Source organism: Polypterus senegalus, chromosome 6 (genome assembly GCF_016835505.1).
Source record: "Polypterus senegalus isolate Bchr_013 chromosome 6, ASM1683550v1, whole genome shotgun sequence".
Lineage (NCBI taxonomy): Eukaryota > Metazoa > Chordata > Cladistia > Polypteriformes > Polypteridae > Polypterus > Polypterus senegalus.
The window spans coordinates 95,332,648-95,353,856 of NC_053159.1; the positions used below are offsets into that span (position 1 = coordinate 95,332,648).

Consider the following 21,209-nt stretch of genomic DNA (forward strand, 5'->3'; position numbering starts at 1 on the left):
AGTAGAAAATAACACCAGCAGTTAATGTACAACATTTGCAGCACACACTGGAGAGGTTGCTCCATGATGAATCCATACTCCAACTAAGTGATGCTGTTCTAAAGACAGAGCAGATGCCACTCAGCATGGCTGTGTTTACCATATGCAGAGACAGAATAGCAAAGTAGTAAAAGCATGGCAGACTGAAGCTGGTGCACCTTGTGTCTCTTTCTCACAGGTTTTATATGTCATAAGAAAAGTTATTTAGTCCTGTGTCATCACTCACAACTTGGGAAGAACATTAGGGTGGCAATTAAACCAGCTAAATTTTAGCACAAGATTAACACATACAATCTAGTATTGTATAAACTATACTGATAAATGACAACAGACGAATAATAATTAATATGAGTGGTTTTCTAGGAGGCTATTCACCAAGCAACTCTACTTTAGAACTTTACTGCTAAGTGAAGTGAAGCGTGGTTAATGTTAAATGCTGTAGCACCCAAAATTACAAAACTTGCATTTTAAATAAATAGTGCACAGACTGAAGTAAAATTTTATTTCTTGGAGTTTTAATGTACTGTATAAAAGAAAATAATACTTGTAATTATTTTATGTTATCTAATTTTGACACCTGCTTAATCCAGTTCAGCAGAGGCGGCCTTAGCGGTGTGAGGGGCCAAGGGCCGACCAACCCCACGTGGGGCCGGTTATGTCAAACACTGTTACCGGTATGTGTGGACTGTATAAACTTGCGTGGAAGTTTTAATAAAAATAATTTTAACATACACCAGATTTTCTCATTATAGTATACAGCTACATTTTTGCATGACAACATGTGGACTTTATCAAAATAATGAAATTAAAAAAGTGAAATTCATAATTCTTGACAATACCACAACAGTGCGAAATGCAATGTAGTAAAAAGTGCAATGGATGTTCTTGCAGTGCATATTCTAAAAATTATCAATAGTTCATTATTGCATGGCATAGTACCTGATGCACTAAAGGTGTCAGTAAACCATTACTTAAAAAGTCAGACCTAGACCCACACATACGTAATAATAATAGACCTATTTCAAATTTACCCTTTCTCTCTAAAATACTAGAAAAACTAGTCGCCAATCAGCTTCATTCACACCTTATGCATTACAATTTATTTCAGAAATTCCAGTCTGGTTTCCACACTGGTCATAGTACAGAAACGACACTAACATGGGTTGTAAACGACATTCTGATATCCTCTGATGAAGAAAACTCCACTGTAATTATGTTGTTAGACTTAAGCGCAGCATTTGACACCATTGACCATTCTATTTTACTGCACAGGCTAGAAAATGATGTTGGCCTTACAGGTACTGTGCCCTCTTGGTTTAGTTCTTATTTATCAAATTGATTCCAATATGTACAGAAAATGTACAGAAATGTGCTGACAGTACTCCATCATTATACACAGAAGTTCAATATGGTTGTAGCAACCGCAGATACGGGAACGCGATTCTTATACTTCACAACCCGCAAGGGAAGTGGACAATATTTGAAGGCTAAAATAGCATTATCATATTCATTCCTCGGCCCCTCTTGTCCACTATGCACGCCCTTAAATAACTGACAAAACTTCATACACAAAAGAAAGTGGGACTGATAACTATATTGAAATTTGAGGTTTACATTTACTTGCCCAGTGCCTGAGTGCTCATTAGTGATCCCCTTCCCCAGACGCCCTCCCCAGCGGCCAAATTCTAACCCCTGGTTTGTCTCAGAAAAAAACAGTGACATAGAGAAAACAAAAAGAAAGATTTCATGTAGTCCACATATAAGGAGAAAAATCCTACAGTTCAGTTCCTTCCGAATGGCATGAGGAAACACAATAGTTCTCTGGCAAAATGGCTTCTCTGCTGACTATCCCACAGAAACGCACTCCGGAATCCGACTCACCAGACGGGAGTACCCGGAGAACACCTGTACCTGGCCTCTTCTCGGGGATTCGTCACCTGAATATTTCTTCGGGGTGGCCACCCATAAATAGCAGACGTCCCTGGGTAAAGTAAGATTCTGGATGATTCTTAGAGCGTAGATAGTCGCCTCCTTGCCTTCATCCTTTTCCTTCCTTTCTTTCTTCCCCCTCTTAGATCCGCCATTCCCCTTCAAAAAAAATTGTTTCCCACCGAAACATCCTTTCCCCTACCAGTTGTTCTGGAAACCTGACACCAGCAACAGGCAACTGGAATATTTACCAGGTGGGATCCTCCCAGACTGGAACATCATCAAAAGTGCCTAAAGGGCTATTTACAGAGACCCTCCCAGCCAACATTTATAAAGTGAAGGACAGTCCAGCAGGTCAACCCGACAGTCAAGTTATGTAGCCTTGCTACATGGTGTCCTGCAGGGCTCAATACTGGGACCTTTACTGTTTTCAATTTACATGCTTCCACTTGGATCTATCACTAGGAAACATAATGTTAATTTTCACTCGTATGCAGATGACACCCAGTTATACCTTTCATTTTGATCAAATGAAGTTTCTCCAAAGTTTAAAGCATTAAATGGCCAAGGTCCAGCATACTTGTCTGAACTTATCATGACTTACAAACCAGAGAGCACATTAAGCTCTCAAGATGCCGGTCTGCTAATGATTCCAAGAATTAATAAAATAACAGTGGGAGGTCGAGCTTTTAGTTACAGGGCCCCTAAACTGTGGAATGGTCTGCCTGCTACAATAAGAGATGCCCCTTCGGTCTCAGCTTTTAAATCCCAGCTGAAGACTCACCACTTCAGTGTAGCATATCCTGACTAGAGCTGCTGATTAACTGCACAGACTGCATCTCTGTTGTTAGTCATTAGCACTAAAACATAAGTAAGATGATAGTTATAATTTGTAACCAACCCTCACCAATTCTGTTTCTCTTCCCAGTACGGCCCACCTGCCAAGTTGTTTTGCCTGCCTAAGGTAAAGTCATCCCTGATGGAGGATCGCAGGAATCGTGGGGTAGAAGGGTCCTTCTTTGGCTGGCGCAGCGCAGTTTCAGCTGTGCAATGGCCAAATGGGGGTGGCAGCTTGATGGCTGAGGTCTCCAGGACTCTAAACATATCCAAATCATATTATGTGATATCATCTACTGTTAAATTCTGCTCCATACTTGCAAATGTTTTAGTTTTTATACTGTATTGAGGATTTGTTCTGTTCTATGTATTGTTTTGTATTGTATTGTATTGTATTGACCCCCTTCTTTTTGACACCACTGCACGGCCAACCTACCTGGAAAGGGGTCTCTCTTTGAACCGCCTTTCCCAAGGTTTCTTCCAATTTTGCCCTACAAGGGTTTTTTTGGGAGTTTTTCCTTGTCTTCTTAGAGAGTCAAGGATGGGGTGCTGTCAAGAGGCAGGGCCTGTTAAAGCCCATTGCGGCACTTCTTGTGTGATTTTGGGCTATACAAAAATAAATTGTATTGTATTGTATTGTAATGCAGTGTCATGTAAAAATTAGCAAGGCCTCTTCTAGAAAAGTACGCAAATTGAAAGTATACTCTGAGTCTTGATATGCAGGATGTCACAGTCATAACTCACGTTGATGTCATGTCAGCTGGTTATCATTAGCGATACATTTTTTTGTGCATTAATATTTGGACATGTTTATGGCCTACCTATAAAATGTGAGTTTCAGCGTTTCAACAGAAAGTGTGAAATTAAAGTAGAGGTATCATCATGAAATCTCTTACCGGTTCCAGGTTCAGAGACGAAAATCTACTTTTCTTGCCTTCTGATTGGAAAAGTTGTTTATGAAATCTTCATAGTCTAATCTGGATGCAATGTCTTTTTCTATAGATAGGATTGCCAGACTGCAAAGCCTATCTGGAGACATATTGTAACTTGACAAATCCGCTTGAACTGGACACGTGGACCTCAAAAACGGGGCCTCCTTAGGCGCGGGGCCTGGGGTGGTCACCCCACTTGCCACCCCCAAATGCCGCTCTTGCAGTTCAGGACTGCAGAAGGCCAGAGTTATTCCCAGTATTTTAGGGACTAAGGCAGGGAAGAGCCCTGGGCAGGCACCAGTCTATTTTACGGGCTAGTCATGTACATACAATCACAGCGTCTACCTGGTTAATGAACCTACCCTGCATGTTAAAGGTGTGACTGCCAGGGGGCATTGCATCATCCCAAATTCCAGACACAACTGCACAAACATAAGCCCCAGTTTAATTTAAGGGATTAATGTTGTGAATACCTTGTACACAAGGGCATAGGCAAACACAATACACTCCCCAATCTCCTTTTCTTTCTCTCCTCCACTCCTCCATGGAACCTTTGTCCACTTCCACCTGACTCTGGCTTGCTGGACTGGAGCGAGGCTGCTTCTTTTATACAGAACCTGGAAGTACTGCCAGTGTCATGAGAGTGTCCCTCAGAAGCACTTCCAGGTAAAGCTGAAGCCCCACAAAGTAGGCACCATTAAACACTTTAGCGTCCCCTGACAGCACCCACAGAACTCAACAAGGTTGTTCCATAGAACTATAGGTCCCAACATGTTCTGTGGGTAGCCTAACAGGTACCATAATGCAGGGACACTGCCACCTAGTGTTTTGGGGAAGAAAGTGACCTGAATAAATTGTCTTCCCCTCTCCTTCCATTATACTGGCCTCTCAGCTTGGTAAAGGTCATTGTTCAATCCTAACCAGGATGCCAGTCCATGCATACAATCCATTACAAGGGGTTATGGGGGAATCTATGCAATTTTGGAACACAGGATTAAATTTGAGGACACTGGATCCATAAGGTAGATCCCCCTGTCCACACACTTCTAATTAACTAAGAAAAAGAAACTGATTCTTATTGTTATAAAAACAATACCATAGCTTTGCAAAGTAGCACACAGAAAGCTTGAAAAAGTACACCCTGAAATAAAATGCACTCAGGTGGCTAACTCACAATTATAAAACATGGCTAAAATGATCTAACAAATGCCTCTAGGTGGTGAATTACATGTGCGGTTTCCACTGATCCATTCATTTTCTGAACCCGCTTAATGTGATTTTTGGTCTTAAACGTTTGGACACCATAGCTGCATAATCTTGTACAAGGCAGCTAGCAACCTTGAACAGAATGTCAGTCAATTATAAGTTACAATCATGGACATTCCAACATTTATTCATAAGCCAATTCAAAGTCTCCTTTCACCTTAACATGTAGATTTACCTTCCATGACCCATAGACGTATATGTAGGCACATGTAAACCTCCGTGCAAATAGTACATGGTGTATATTAGTTGCGTATATACACCATACCTTGCATAAATTTCAAAAATCTAATTTAAGTAAACTGGAATAACATCTAGAATATCAAAGTCTACTGAAAAATAATTTAAAACTCTTAAAGAAGAGCAGTTAGCCAGCTATATGTTGAAATCTGCATGTAAAATAGCCACTGCAGCGATCACACTCCACCACAATCAAGCCAAGAGGAAACAACCTCACAGCTGAACGGACCATGTCCATTTGCCTTCCAGCAGTGTCCCAGGATGGCGTAAATGGTCCCAGCTATTGTTTCCTTAACAAACTCCTTTAATCCAGTTCATGTTTGTGCTGGGCCAGAACACAGCAAAGCAACCAAGAGTTGGGGCAACATGGTGGTGCAGTGGTAGCGCTTCTGCCTCGCAGTAATGAGACCTGGGTTCGCTTCCCAGGTCCTCCCTACGTGGAGTTTGCATGTTCTCCTCGTGTCTGCGTGAGTTTCCTCCAGGTACTCCAGTTTCCTCCCACAGTCCAAAGACATGCAGGTTAGGTGTATTGGCAATCCTAAATTGTCCCTAGTATGTGGTTTGTGTGTGTGTGAGTGTGTGTGTGTGTGTGTGTGTGTGTACCCTGTGGTGGGCTGGCGCCCTGCCTGGAATTTGTTCCTGTGTTAGGATATAGCGGGTTGGATGATGGATGGATACTGACTGACTGATGACCAAGAGTTGCTCAAACAGCCAGTTTAATGTCACCAATTAACCTAACACACACATTTGGTATGTGAGAGGAAAACCAAGAAAAATAAAAAAACTGCACATGCAGACAGAATTTGGACCACCTGTAGCTGAGAAAAGGATTGCTGGGTAACTCCACTGTATAACCAGTTACAGTAGTCCAGTTCGAAGAAATAAAGGCATGAATCACCTTTATAAGATCAGCAACAAACAAAAAGGGCTTGGTCTTAGCTAACACTTGTAGTTGAAAAAAACAGGCTTTAATAACAGAATTTAAAGGTTTATCAAATTTGAGGTTGCTAGCAAGCACTCCTTAGTTCATAGCACTGGATTTACTGTAATATATAGTGCTAGGGAACCAAAATTACAGTCAGAGGCACTATGGAGGTTGGAGAGCCCAAATATCACAATCTCAGTTTTCTTTACATTAAAATGAAGAAAATATAATGACATCCTAACTTTTATGTCTTTCGTACATTGTCACAAGCCAACTGCAGAGCAGATGGCCTGCCAGTTGTCTGAACTGAATGGGACCGGAGGTATAAGTGAGAAGCAAAAAAAATTTAAAAAATGCCAGAGTGGCGGCAGCTGAGAATAAAAATGCCATTTTTATTTACCAGCACAGCTCAGTTAAAATATTCACAGTTTATATGGTGAAAAATATTTATAGTGCCAAAAAGGTATTCCCAAAAATACAGTTCAAGGCCAAAAACACATACAGGTGGAGAATTCAAAACAAAACACTCTCAGAAACAATGAAAAAGAAAAACTATCCTATACATAAAGGCTATTACATGGCTAAATAACTACTAAATAACTCTACTACAAAATATAGTTACTAAATAACAACTAAGTAATGATACTACAAAATATAGTTACTAAATAACAACTAAGTAATGATACTACAAAATATAGTTACTAAATAACTATATTCCAAAGGCAGTTACGGGGCTAAATAACAAAATAATAGGTAAAATAGGTCAAATATCTGCTCTTCAATAATAATGAACAGATTTGAAAATATATTCATGGTGTATGATTCTGGTGTGTTTGAGGGCTGCACAGGCACTACAGCCCTCAACTGACTGCTAGTCCATCACAAGGACCTCTCCTTACTCACTCACAAATACTTAGACACCCCATATTCACACAAACTGACAATTTGCAACTGACAACTAATACTTTTGTAATTAATTACTTCTTGACTTGAGCATGTCTGTTTGTTTTAATTTTCATAAAATGAGACTTGCTAGGCTATTCAGTTATGCCAAATGTTAGGGAATAGCAGAAGTGAAAGGCAAAGTTTATTGCAGTGACAAGGTGGCAGGGTTAATTTAATGGATTTATATATATACAGTAGTATAAGTAATTTATATTTCCCCAAAATTGTTGTGCGCCATATTGTTCAATGTTTGTTTAGCATATGTAGGAACTGTTATTGGGAGAGCGAGTGTTTCAGGCTCCTGCCAGGACGCAATTATGTGGACTCCTGTCTTAAATAGGCGGGAATTTTGCTTGCTGGAGGAAGGTTAGGAACAGGTGCACCTACCCCAAAACACGTGCAGGAGCTTCCGTTGCATTGCATTTGTATTCTCCCAGGTATTGTTTATATATATGTGCAACTGTTTATAGTTTTATGACTGTTTACGTTGTGTTTAAGCAACGAGTATAAAATGTTTATTGATTATAAACAACTTTTCATATTGTTCGTAGCCGGCAATTTGGCTTGTTGGAGGAAGGTTAGAAATTGGCACACTCACCCCGGAACACGTGCAGCATCCTCCGTTACGTTGTATTTCTCTTTATTCTCCCAGACACCAATAAAATACCAGATGTTCAAGGCAACTCAAATTTTGTCTTCCGTTACTTGACACAAAGTAAAGAAAAAGGTGAGCGAGGCGGAAGCTTACATCCAAGTATAAAGCCCATCCTTGTTTGTTTAATATCTGCTTTATCTCATCATCATCAGTGAAGGATTAGGGCAAGGGAAAAATGAGCACCTAGAATTGTACACTGTGATTGATGTGCAATTTTTGTCTTCTTGTCGCTGTCGCGATGCTGTTGAAATGTAGCACAAGTTTGTAATGAAGCTTTCCATGTCGGAGTTTTGATCGCGTTATTCTTCGATTATTCCATTGAAGGTGGGTTGGTTATGAGGATTTGTGTCCCTTGGAATTTCTTATTCTTAGTTCTAAATATACTGTGAGGATGGCTGTGTAGGCAGAGCAATGTTTTATTCGATGGTCAGACTGTTAATCCGGGACATTTTAATATTAATTTTGTTAATTAAAGAGACATGGTTTACGTTCATATCTAGTTTGAGTTTTGTTTTCAGCGCTTGCATTTTATATCTTCACGGTTATGGAAATCGTTTAATTTTATACCTATTACAACTTAAAGCATCCGGATTTCTGAGGTGCTGATGCACTGCTTATTTTCTGTTTGAACTCAAAGCGCTGGGAAGACTTCATAAAGCAGAAACAACTTGGTGATGTAGTTTCTCCGCGCACGCCTATGTCAACTTCCCTTTGAAAGACTGTTTTCTAATGCGCGCGCGCAAAGAGGTACTAAGGGCCGGTTTAGATTTCCTAACCGCGCAGGCAGTTCTCTGGGGTCTTATTGACGTGTATTGGGGCTCTCACTGCCTTTACTACCGGCAGTCAGAGGTGAAAAAAAGGAAAATATACTGTGCAGAATGTTCTTACCGCCGTCAATGTAAAATTGAAATGTTTCTCTGTTTTAAGACAAGATAAGATGAGCTCACAATTTCAAAAACCCTTTCAAATGGGAGATTTTGACATGTTAAAACTGTATCCAGCGCGATTTGTTTATGATATCAATGTTAACTGTTTCGACAAATTTTACTGACACAGTGTGTGTGTCATTTGAACAAAACTGGTGAACTTTTGGCCGTATTGTTTCATGCAGACATACAGACAGGCAGACACAGACCATCGCAACAGTGATTTTCATATTATACGTGAACTTACCTGAAAATTAAAACAGTTATGTAATAGTCAAGTTATGCTCTTACATGAATGTTATTGGGTTTTTAAAAATATTTTTCTTGCTCTCACGAAGTACTGAAGTGTGAGCACGCGTTTGTGAGTTGTAAAAGTATAAAAGGATTTTATTTTTAAAACATCCTCTGTATCTCTATTAATTACTGAAAAACCCAACAGGTTATAGGCCCAGGCAGGACACAGGGAGCAGAGGGCAGAGGTCAGTATTAGATGGAGATGAAAATAATTACGAGACATGGGAAGCAAAATTCCTGCCACACCTAAGAATCACACCTTAAAGAAATCATATATGATGACCCAGATAAGAGTGAAAGTGTTATGCCGAGATGGTTCAGTTTCTCAATCATAAAAACCTTTCTTAAGTTATGATGAAAGTAGTGCTGGGTGGTATGACCAAAATTCTATATCACTGTATTTTTCCAAATTATACCGGTTTCATGGTATTTGACGGTATTTTTATTCCCATGCATGAGTGGATGTTAACCACATTTTCCACTACAATTGTTGCAGCAGACTGGCTAAGAATAACCTATTCCACTGTCATGAGAATTGTACAAAAAACATTTTAATGTGCACACAAGTATTAATACAGGTTTGCATGGCCCCATAAAGTGATAGTTTTCAAGGGGATGGCACTAATGAAGAGAAGGAATCACATTGCATGACAGTTGCAGTCAAAATATCGAACCTTTTTATTTAACAAATTTTGCAAACAAACTAAAATTTTGACAACATATTTCCAACCATGCAAAGAAGCATTTAGACTTAGTAAAATATCCAGAGATGCTTGTCAAAAGTTGTATTGCACTGAACATGTCTTAGAAAATGAATAAATATTAAATATTTTTTGTAAACCAACCACACTTTCTGTTAATGTTAACAATCTCTGTCCACTGACACATTAAAGTGACTTTTTAAATAACTTTACCATCATTAAACTGCATAATATTTAAACTAATAAATAATAACAATAAAATAAATACTAGTGCGACTTCCAGTAATAATACTATTACTTCAAAACTTCAAGCCCAGGTCGATTACACTGTATTCACCAAATAAACATAAAATAAAATAAAATAAAACAAGTACAACTTGGTGATGACATCTTTCCAACTGAACCATCATTTAGGCAAATTTTATTAATATGGACCTTGATTTAAGCTAAGCTATATACATCTATACTAATAAAAGGCAAAGCCCTCAATGACTCACTCACTCATTGACTCACTGACTCATCACTAATTCTCCAACTTCCCGTGTAGGTAGAAGGCTGAAATTTGGCAGGCTCATTCCTTACAGCTTACTTACAAAAGTTAAGCAGGTTTCATTTCGAAATTCTACACGTAACGGTCATAACAGTCGACAACGTCCGCCATGTTGAACTTTCTTATTTATGGCCCCATCTTCACGAAATGTGGTAGGTGGCTTTCCTGCGCTAACCAAAACCAATGTACGTACTTATTTTGGTGGTATGACGCCACTGTCGGCCGCCATATTGAATTTTCCAAACGTCACTAATTCTCCAACTTCCCATGTAGGTAGAAGACTGAAATTTGGCAGGCTCATTCCTTACAGCTTACTTACAAAAGTTAAGCAGGTTTCATTTCAAAATTCTACGCGTAACGGTCATAACAGTCAACAACATCCACCATGTTGAACTTTCTTATTTATGGCCCCATCTTCACGAAATTTGGTAGGCGACTTCCCTGCGCTAACCAAAACCAATGTACGTACTTATTTCAGTGGTATGACGCCACTGTCAGCCGCCATATTGAACTTTTCAACGTCGCTAATTCTCCAACTTCCCGTGTAGGTAGAAGGCTGAAATTTGGCAGGCTCATTCCTTACAGCTTACTTACAAAAGTTAAGCAGGTTTCATTTCGAATTCTACGTACGGTCATAACAGTCGACAACGTCCGCCATGTTGAACTTTCTTATTTATGGCCCCATCTTCACGAAATGTGGTAGGTGGCTTTCCTGCGCTAACCAAAACCAATGTACGTACTTATTTTGGTGGTATGACGCCACTGTCGGCCGCCATATTGAATTTTCCAAACGTCACTAATTCTCCAACTTCCCATGTAGGTAGAAGACTGAAATTTGGCAGGCTCATTCCTTACAGCTTACTTACAAAAGTTAAGCAGGTTTCATTTCAAAATTCTACGCGTAACGGTCATAACAGTCAACAACATCCACCATGTTGAACTTTCTTATTTATGGCCCCATCTTCACGAAATTTGGTAGGCGACTTCCCTCGCTAACCAAAACCAATGTATGTACTTATTTCAGTGGTATGACGCCACTGTCAGCCGCCATATTGAACTTTTCAACGTCGCTAATTCTCCAACTTCCCGTGTAGGTAGAAGGCTGAAATTTGGCAGGCTCATTCCTTACAGCTTACTTACAAAATTTAAGCAGGTTTCATTTCGAAATTCTACGCGTAACGGTCATAACGGTCAACAACGTACGTCATGTTGAACTTTCTTATTCGTGGCCCCATCTTCACAAAATTTGGTAGGCGGCTTCCCTGCACTAACCGAAATCAATTTACGTACTTATTTCGGTGGTATGACGCCACTGTCAGCCGCCATATTGAACTTTCCAACGTCACTAATTCTCCAACTTCCCGTGTAGGTAAAAGGCTGAAATATGGTACTTATTTTGGTGGTATGATGCCACTGTCGGCCGCCATATTTAACTTTTCAACGGTCTTTGTTACTTATGGGCCCATCTTCAAGAAATTTGGTACGCGGGTTCCCAACGCTAACTGAATCCTACTTACGTACATATATACGTCCACAGCCTGCAGCTCGGTCACCGTGTGAGGCGGCGTTGGGTCCCCCATCCCAACGCCTCCCACGTTGTTGACTGCCTGCCTATATAAGGCTGTCCATCGCTCCAGTCTCTACATTCCCTTCCTTGCTTCGCCATGGGATTCACGTCTCCCTGCTGATAACCACAACCTTTTTATTTAATCCACGGCTTCTCCGCTGTTTTATTGTTCATTTATTACAATTATAGTTATTGTGTCGGTATTTTAGACTTACTTTACATTGTTTAGGTACCCATTTTCTTTATCATTCCAACCGTACCCCCATTAACATTTCTATCGAGGTGATCACCATCGATCAAAGAACTGTCACTTACCGAGTGGTTTCCATGCCCGGAGATGGCACCTACCTTTTCCATTCTCTGTGTTACATATTGCACGGCCATATCAGACTCACTCTTGATATCCGGAGGAACATTGTGTCTTATGTATTGAATGACTGGGACAGGTTCAAGGTGTGGACTGATGATGGTACAGGAGATAATTATATTACTATGCATCTGCAGTTGATGGCTGCCGCTGAATTGTTTGGTTGTTGCTTTCAAGTGTACTGAAATGGCCAAATATTTTACACCTTTGGGCAACCGCCAATGCCTCTTAAACATCTTAGACTCACAGGTGACGATTTCAGTAGTGGACACTTTGATGTTTATGAATGTTTAAACTCTCAAAAGCTGGATGTGAAGTTATCGATAAAACTGGTTGTATACTTACAACGCTTGACAGATGCCGAATGTCTCTTCAACACAAGTCCTACAAATACTGTCGTAATTGAAACAAACCATGAAACTCAAACCGATTATGACAGCAGCAATCCAAGCTGTAAGATTTCACACAAGATTACTTTTCATATGGCCAACTGTGCGTTGCATGCTCAAGAGTAAGCTCAGCGCACAGCTTGGTCATATTACAACCGGAGGGCCGAACTCACAATGTGGTATACAAAGAGATCCTTAACAAATAATTATTGGTATATTTTCCCTCAGTTTAAAAAGGTTTAATTTTCTTCTTAATAAAAATTTTAAGGAAGTACTTCGCCGCTGTGAAGCGCGGGTATTTTGCTAGTAAATAATAAAACTGCAACTTGCATTTATAATGCTATTTGTGGTATAGCCCTACGTAATCATATTACGGCCACAGTGAAGAAAAAAAAAAACTATATCAAGAATAAAGTCGACATTTCCACTTTATCCTTATAATTTATTTTGTAATTAAAGTAGAATGTTGCAAACTAAATTTCATCCTAAAATCAGTGTTTAATTTACTAGATTTTCTCAAATGCTCCTTACACCACAGAGTGTTCAGAACTTTAAAAAAAACATCTTCGTTATATATGTTTAAATATGCCATCCATTCAGGGATGTGCCCATCCCAGCAAGCATTGTGTGTGAGGCAGGAGCAAATCCTGAATGGGGTGCCAGCCCATCGCAGTGTGAATACGAGCAACACATACACTAGGAGAGTTAATATAGCATAACAAAACCCCACATCCTACATGACTTTAAAGGAAACTGAAGCACGCCAAGTAAACCCACCAGAAAAACATGCAAATTCAAAGCAGGGAACACCCGGGACCCCCTTGCTGCGAGGCAGCAGTGCAACCTCTACGCCACCGTGCCCCCACATGATTAATGCATGCTTTAATGCATTTCATCATGAAAATTATATCAAGTATTTATCTTAGCATTCTAAATGTTCAGGGAGCAGGAATATCATGAAATTAATGTATTCTGTGTGCTGCCTGCGCTTCCTCTTAGTGCAAGAGAAAGTTAGTTGTCACACTTGGGTCACAGATTTGCACAGAAACACAGAAGGTTGTAGAAAACAGGAACTTTATTCAAACACTGCAAAAGTACATTTGTCTCTTTTTCAAAAGTTTAAACATGCTCTCAATGACAAGACAGAAATGACAGAGAGAGAGAGAGAAAAGCAAAACTATCAATTCCAAAGCTGACAGGTGCTGTACAAGGCTTTTAAGTATGCGGAATACCGCTCGAGAGGTTTATCACAAGTTAGAGCACAAGTAAGGTTAGGCGCAATGTGAAGGTATAGTCTGTCAACATTTTTCAGGGGTTTTCCCAGGAACGTCTGTATTCTCTGAGGGTGCAAACAGCTCCCTAGCTCACACAGTTCAAGAAACACGTAGGGAATAACATTGCTCTGGGAACACTTAAAACAAAGAGTTTAATGTGCTACATAACTTATGACGGTGTTTGAGAAATTCAAGTAAATTAAATATTAATTTTAAGATGACGTTTAGTTTACGATGTTCTACTTTAATAACAAATTACGAGAATAAAACCAACATGTCTACTTTAATCTCGATAAATGGCGAAAATAAAGTAGAAATGTCGAGAATAAAGTCAACATGTCGTCACACTATTACATGGTACCCAGGTACATTACACAGTATTGAAAAAAATAAAACAAGTACAACTTGGCTTGCAGTATTAATCCAGTAGTATAGAAACAGTATTCACACATTTCAACATAATGGTCCAGATCCAACCTTTAAAATCCAAAATATCTCCAGACAACAGACGTGACTCCTTTTTTCAGCAAAAGTTCTTCTGTGTCATCATGTTCAACTTTATCATGTACTCCGTTGTATGTGTGTTTAGCAGTGAAAAGGAGCCCCTGCACAACATCTCCACTAACGCATGTACTCTGTGGCATGTGTTTAGCGGTGTAGACGTGAAAAAGGTCCCCCTTAAACAATTTCCTGCTGCGCCACGTTCTGAACGTTGTTTAGGCAATTTAAACCAGTGTTGCTGTATAAGAAAAATCCATATCATAACAAAAATAAAAACGGTGAACTTGGATACCACCCAGCACTAGATGAAAGGAACAGATTTTGGGAGTAAAGCCTTACAGATTTTTCAAGAACACTATGCCAGTCACAGTTACAGACTAATAATAACTATGATTGTGAAGGGTCTGCTGGAATCATCCAAACATTTTGTTGCATCACACAGAATAATGATGGTATGATATTCTCCCAATTGAAGTGTAGTACATTATGAAGTTATGAGGAGACAGAAAACTATATGTATTGCTAAACCAAAATAAGACCATGTAATGAAGGTATATGTCTCTCTGAGGACTATAACTTGTTAGAAATCAGTAATTCACATCATGAGAATGTCTCAAAAAGATAGCGACAAAGTGGTGTAGTTATCATTGGAGTTCAATGCACAGTGTTGAAAGGTGCAGGAGATAAAAACCCAAAGATTAAGCGAAACAGGCTGCAGAAGGTGAAGAAACTGGAAAGAACAACATACATACATACATACACATTTAAAATCAGTCAAAGCATCTGTCATAATTATATGACATTATAACAGAAAAAGACAAATTTGTCAGATATGATAAGACATTTGATCCAAAAACACATTAATATGGAACTGGCCAACAGAACAAGAAGCAAAAATATCGCCCTAAAATGCAAAGATATACATATACAGAGCAACATAGAAACATACGTCAAAACCACTTTGGAGAAGGCTCTGTCTATTCTAGTATATCCACAAAATATATTCACTATGAAAGCAGCTACAACTAATGGTGCCAGTTTGAAGTTCAAAAGGGACAGAACGAGCTGGTACATAAAGCTGGAACAATTTCCAACATAAGTGAGCATAAGACACTGTACTTTGAGGACGGTAAATCTACAGAAATAGAGTAATTAAGGTTTTATTAATGACATATCAGAAAGAATTAATGTCACTTTGTCTTGCAATATTAAGAAATGGCATTAAATTCTAGGACACTGTAATTTTAATGATTTGTTGAATCTACTGGGTATTGCTAATGGGATGAAAATTCCAAATGACAAGACAAAAATAGATTGTGATACATGTACTGAGGGAAAGTTTGTAAACAATAGAAATAAGAATAGGGCTCCCCCAGAGCTGGTACATACTGATATAGCTGGTGCAATTGATCCAGTTGCTATAGATGGATTTAGAGATATAGTCTTATTTATAGACGACTTCTTAGGGGTAGTGTTTGTCTACTTTCTAAAAAAACAAATCAGAAACAGTGCTGGCAGCAACGAGATTCCTGGCAGACTGCACCCTATAATGAAGTGAAGTGTAAAACGTCAGATAATGATGCTGAGTGAGAGAAGCTTTTCTTGTGCAATAAATTTATTAAACATGAAACCTCATTCATTTATTTAACTCATTAGAATGACACAGCAGAACGTACTGGAGGATCCTTTTTGATATGGTCAGATGTCTGCTGATTGGAAAGGGATTACCTAAAACTTTGTGGCCATTTGCTGTCCAGAATACTTCACACATCCACAGTCGCTGCTACAATAACCAAACCAAAAATAAACCCTGCTTCATGCTGACAGGGAAAAAGGCCTGACCTGTCTAAAATGTGGATATTTGTGTCAGATTGTTATGTGTACTAACACAATCACAAGAAACTGGATTCCAGATGTGAAAAGGGTATATTCCTAGGGTACGATAAAAACAGCTCAGCGTATCTCTTTTATTGCCCAGTCATACATAAATTGTTTGGACACATATTGGTAAAATTCATCACAGCTAATCCTATTGCAAAACAGACACAAACTGATGACTATAATTCAGAAACTCAAGAATATGTATATAGTTGATATAGTAGCAGAAAACAAAACAGTTGGAGACAAGGAGAGGATGGTACTGATATTTCAGAACAAAATGTGATGAAGAAAAGGGCAGTCCAAAATGTGGGGGAGAATTCTGGCCCAGGCCTATGTCATATTCAGAACTACTGATTCCCGAGAGAGGGGGCAAAATATTTAAACGATTATGTCGTTGATTTTAATGACTTAGTTAACATCACAACTGACTGCTGCTATGAGACAATATGTGGTACTCCTCACACTTACAGAGAGGCCCTAAATTCTTTAAAATCACAAGGGTGGGTATGTGCAATGGAGGAAGAATTGTACTCTCTTAAAGAGAATGATACATTCAAGTTAACTACCTTACCAGAAGTTAAAGATTCTGTGTGAAGGGGGGTGTAGAAGGATTTCTGGTTTAAAAGAAAATGAACAGGTGGCAAAAATCTTTAAGGCAGTGTAGAACATTAGAACACTCGAGATGAGAACAGGCCATTCAGCCCAACAAAGCTTGCCAGTCGTATCAACTTATTTCTTACAAAAAAACATCGAGTTTTGAAAGTCCCTAACGTCTTACTGTCTACCACACTACTTGGTAGTTTATTCCAAGTGTCTATCATTCTTTGTGTAAAGAAAAACTTCCTAATGTTTGTCCGAAATTTACCCTTAACAAATTTCCATCTGTGTCCCTGTGTTCTTGATGAACTCATTTTATAATAACTATTTCCCTTCATAACTTTATACACTTCAATCATGTCACCTCTTAATCTTCTTTTGCTTAAATTGTAAAGGCTCAGCTCTTTTAATCTTTCCTCATAATTCAACCCTTGTATGTGACGATTCAGGTTCTGCTCCATGCTCCCATCTTACTTCTGGAACCCTCGAACCTGACACTGTCGGTAATGCCACCGATGAGCTAGGCAGTGAAGATATCAACCATGAAGCAAGGGGATGGTGCAAAAAGTGCAAAGTGCTTTTATTAAAAACAGAAAAATCCAAAACAAAGTGTCCAAATAAATAATGCAGTGCTTCAAATAAGTCATTAAATAAATAATCTGATAAAACAGGTCAATCCGTGGAAGTTAAAAACACAATAGAATAATCCTTTTGAATTGAGGTTAAAAACAATGGCCGGAATCAGTCTTTTCTTAAATCTCAGGTACTTTCTTCTCCCTTACTGGCGGCTCCCCTGCTTCTCCCCTAATGGGCCCTGCAACAGGTTAGTCGCCCTACCAGCAAAATGCCGCTCCCTACAATTCTGGTTCAGTAGCCCTCCGATCCCCAGGTACATTGGGTCCAGCCGGACTGAGACTTGGGTTTCTTCCCTAGCAGCCAGGGCGCTCATGCTGTGGCTCAACATGCCCAAAGCCTCCACGACTCCCGCTACCTTCTGCGCCAAGTCTGTTTCTCACGTTAATAATGACAGTAGTCGAGCAATCAGTTCAAAGCTGGTCGTGTTGTGAACTGCTGTAAGAATACACACACCAAAGCAAGCCGGTGTTGACTCACACTGATGACATCATCCTGTGCTGCGCCAGCCTGCTAACTAACATCCCTTAACAGAGTCGTTTCCTCTGTCGGTCACTCGAGCTACTCTAAACTACTCAGCTGGAGCGACCGCTTCCAACAGCCCACCTCCGAGAGTTGGCCAGACACTCCCCTGGGGTTGTCCTACCAGCTGCCGTCCACCTTAGTAGAGCCTGTTCTTGCTCGCGCTCTCACTTGCTCACAAACTGGCTTTCTCCTTCCTAAACCTTCCGTTCTCTTTTTCTTCTCTCCTCTCTTTTCTCTCTTGTTATTTTTTCTCCCAAACCCCCCCCCCTTCATCTATTATGGTGTGGCAATTAGCAGCTCCCGCCAATAATTACGGATGCAGACGACTCCTTACCTGTGCACTTAAGCAAGGACTACCTGCATCACGAATCACCCGGGAAACTGCTCTGACCACACTACCACGCCGCTTCTCTAAGCCTCGAAGGCCGCGATTATTTATTTAAAAAGTGGCCTATTTGACTTAAGCTGTGGACCCGCTACACCACACTGTAGCCCTGGAATCAGCCAAGTCGCTCTTCTCTGGACCTTTTCTAGCGCTGCTATATTCTTTTTGTAGCCTGGAGACCAAAACTGCAAGCAGTATTTCAGGTGGACTTGTGCTCCACATACCGTGCTATATAACCTAACATTCTGTTAGCCTTCTTAATGGCTTCTGAACACTGTCGGGAAGTTGATAGCTTAGAGTCCACTATGACTCCTAAATCCTTCTCATAAGGTGTACTTTCGATTTTCCGACCGCCCATTGTGTATTCAAACCTAACATTTTTACTTCCTAAGTGTATACTTTACATTTACAGACATTAATTTTCAGCTGCCACAAGTCTGCCCAAGCCTGTATGCTATCCAAGTCCTTCTGTAATGATATAACAGATTCCAAATGATCTGCTAACAAATCTACCAGTTTGTTAATTATATTCTTATCTAAATCATTTATATACTGTATATTAAAAATAGCAGTGGCCCTAGCACTGACCCCTGTGGAACACCACTCTTAACATTGGCCAATTCTGAAGAGGTTCCTTGCACCATCATCCTCTGCTTCCTGTGTCTGAGCCAAAAGTGTAAAAATGTACTAAAGGCTATAGTCAAGTGGAGGAAATAAATTATCAAGAAACTTCCTCTCCTAGAGCCAGTGTCATGTTTGAGCGAGTATTAATGCAGTTAGCAGTCAGAATGACCTTACAGTTCATAACATGGATTTAAAACAACATATGTGTATGCCCCAATAGATGCTTAAGTTTACTTAGGACAACCAGAGGGTTTCACAATTGAATCTAAGACCAGATAGGAACTGGTGTACAGGTTGAAGAAATCTCTCAATGGCTTGAAACAGTCTGGACAGCCTGGCAGAAACTAGTACAAGGATCTGCCTGATCACCTAGAACAAAAAACTTCCTAAAATACCAAGCAGATCATCATGTGTACAAAAAGCAAATTGTAAACAAATTAATTATATTGATTATTTGGTCTGACTTAATCATAGCAGCAAGCAATAATGAACTATTTCGTGCGTTCAAAGAAAACATGAAATGTCAATTCAGCATAAAAGATTTAAGAAAAATTTCATACTTTCTAGGCATTAATTTTGAGAAAGAAGATGGAGAGATCAGAATGAATCAGAAGAACTATATCCTTAAAATTCTTGAAAGGTTTCGTATGACAGATTACAAGCCAAGATATACGCCATGTAAGCCAAAAAAAGATGATGACATCCAGGGTACTGTCAATCACAATGGATGCCAGGAAACTGTGAAGCCTAATATATGCTATGATGTGTACCAGAAGTGTCATTTGCTTGATTGTCAGTAAAATTTCACAATCATTAGGAAACCCCCAAACAGGAGACCTAATCGCTGTTAAACACATACTAACGTATCTGAAGGGCAGTTTAGACTATAAGCTTTGTTTTAAGAAATTTGAAGAGGACATAGGTGTAATTGCTTTTAGTGACATTAATTGGGCACTTGAACCTTCATAACAGGTGCAGCACACTACTGGTTATTGTTTTAGTCATCATGACCCTGTTATTTCATGGACGTCTAAGAAACAAGCCACTGTACCTTCTTTTTTTTTATTCTTCTCTCTCCCAAGTGTAAGCACATATTTGCAAGTTGTAAAAGAATAAAAGGATTTTATACCAAAAATATCCTTACTTATAAGTTAATAAATACTTTTGAGAAACATTATGAAAAATGTATACAGGACACCTCTTTTCTTGGTGTGGAGTCATGTCCACATAAACCCTCTATCAAATTGATGAACAAATTTTGGGTAAGGCAGCATGCATATTGTAACAATACAGCTTCTATTGTACCCCTATCTCGATCATGTCCGAGAGGCTGAGAGACCCTTCACGTTAAACTTTAGAAAGCCAATGTGGACATCACAACATTATATGCACAAGACAGTCCTCATTAAACGTTGTTAGTGGTCAGTTATATTCAGATCTGAAGCTGATATGTAATGTTTATTTCCGAAATGCATAATGTAATGTGAATAACTACTGTAAATACAACTGTGTTTCAAACAGAACCAGTACCATCAACAGCATCATCTGCAATTTGTAAGAGCCACGGGACTTCTGCATTAATGAGACAAAAATGTTGTAAAGACAATTTGTGGATTCATACAGAGGTGGCCATAAAGATCACTCAAGTACTGGCAAGAAGGAAAAGCTGGACAGGCAAATCTGGACCCAAACTTTCAAAAAAAGCATCTGACTTTGCCAGCAACATCCGGTCCATGTGAATGCATCTTGTCAAAGTCTGGCAAGGGATCAGTAAATAAGAAGTTGCCCGGGCTGCAGCATAGCAGAATAAATGCTTTATGGAAATAGAATTAATGTAAGACTGAGCTGTTGTCCTTTCTGAATTCTTAACTCATCTTCCAGGTACACAATCGCAGTCACTGACATATTTAATGTTTCCCTGTTCCTTAACTGTCAAGTTACTCAAAGCTGGCACCCGCTGTCACTTGTTACCGATCGTCAACATTGAGTATTCATTCATTCCGCCCCATTTGGCATTTACATTCAATGCAATTAAAGTAACAGAAATGTTATATTTGCAGTGCATTTTTATTTACTTGTGGTAATTTATACTCAGAAAACTAAGTAATAAATACTAAAGAAATAACATGATGTTGAATTAGCAACATAATTAGTGCTAATCAACAAAAATAAGACCATGTGTGTATTGCATACATTCCACATTAAAGAGCGGTTTTCGCATTATTACATT

At 39.3% G+C, this 21,209-nt stretch overlaps 1 protein-coding gene across 1 annotated transcript in view; it reads left to right on the plus strand.

The window, feature by feature from the left end:
* The first annotated feature begins 7,490 nt into the window (after positions 1-7,490).
* LOC120530579 (fibrinogen-like protein 1-like protein) overlaps positions 7,491-21,209 on the plus strand; it is a 54,688-nt gene continuing 40,969 nt past the window's right edge. The window contains exon 1 of the mRNA XM_039755000.1: positions 7,491-7,547. The gene's annotated coding sequence lies outside the window, so the exon portion shown is untranslated. The remainder of the gene's footprint in view (positions 7,548-21,209) is intronic.